Raw genomic sequence first — 532 nt, forward strand, 5'->3', positions numbered from 1 at the left:
CCCACCCCCGCTTCTCTAAAGGGGGGCAGGTTCGGCTTCGGCCCGGCGAGCCTCTCATCTGCTCCGCGGAGTAAAAGATTTGACGGGGGGAAGTGATGGGTTTTCCGCTCACTTTTCCCGCTGGCCGCCCACCCCCCATCAGCCTCTCGACTAATTATCGGCGTGTTCAAGTATTCCCGGGCCGCGCGCTCTCGGCTTCGGCTTCGGCCTCGGCTATATACTTTCCGCTCGCGTCGTGCGGGTCGGGGTTTTAATTCGCCTCGAGCGCCTGCTCGCGACGAGAAGGGCAGCCGCGGCAGCGCGACCCTCCCTCCTGGTCGGTAACGAAGGCGACCGAGCCGCCGCTACTGCCGCTGCAAACTCCAGAGAAGTGACGTGGTGTTCCCCCCCCCCTCCCCCCTCACCTCGCCTTGCAAACTACTCCCCCATGTACGCCCGCAAAGCTTTCAGATTGAAATTTCCCGCGGCTCGGCCCGGCCGCCGGCCGTTGAGCGAGGGCGAGCGAGTTGGGGGTTGGTGGGAGGCGTGGGAG

Source organism: Frankliniella occidentalis, unplaced genomic scaffold, assembly GCF_000697945.3.
Source record: "Frankliniella occidentalis isolate FOCC.00 unplaced genomic scaffold, Focc_3.1 Scaffold37, whole genome shotgun sequence".
Taxonomy (NCBI): domain Eukaryota; kingdom Metazoa; phylum Arthropoda; class Insecta; order Thysanoptera; family Thripidae; genus Frankliniella; species Frankliniella occidentalis.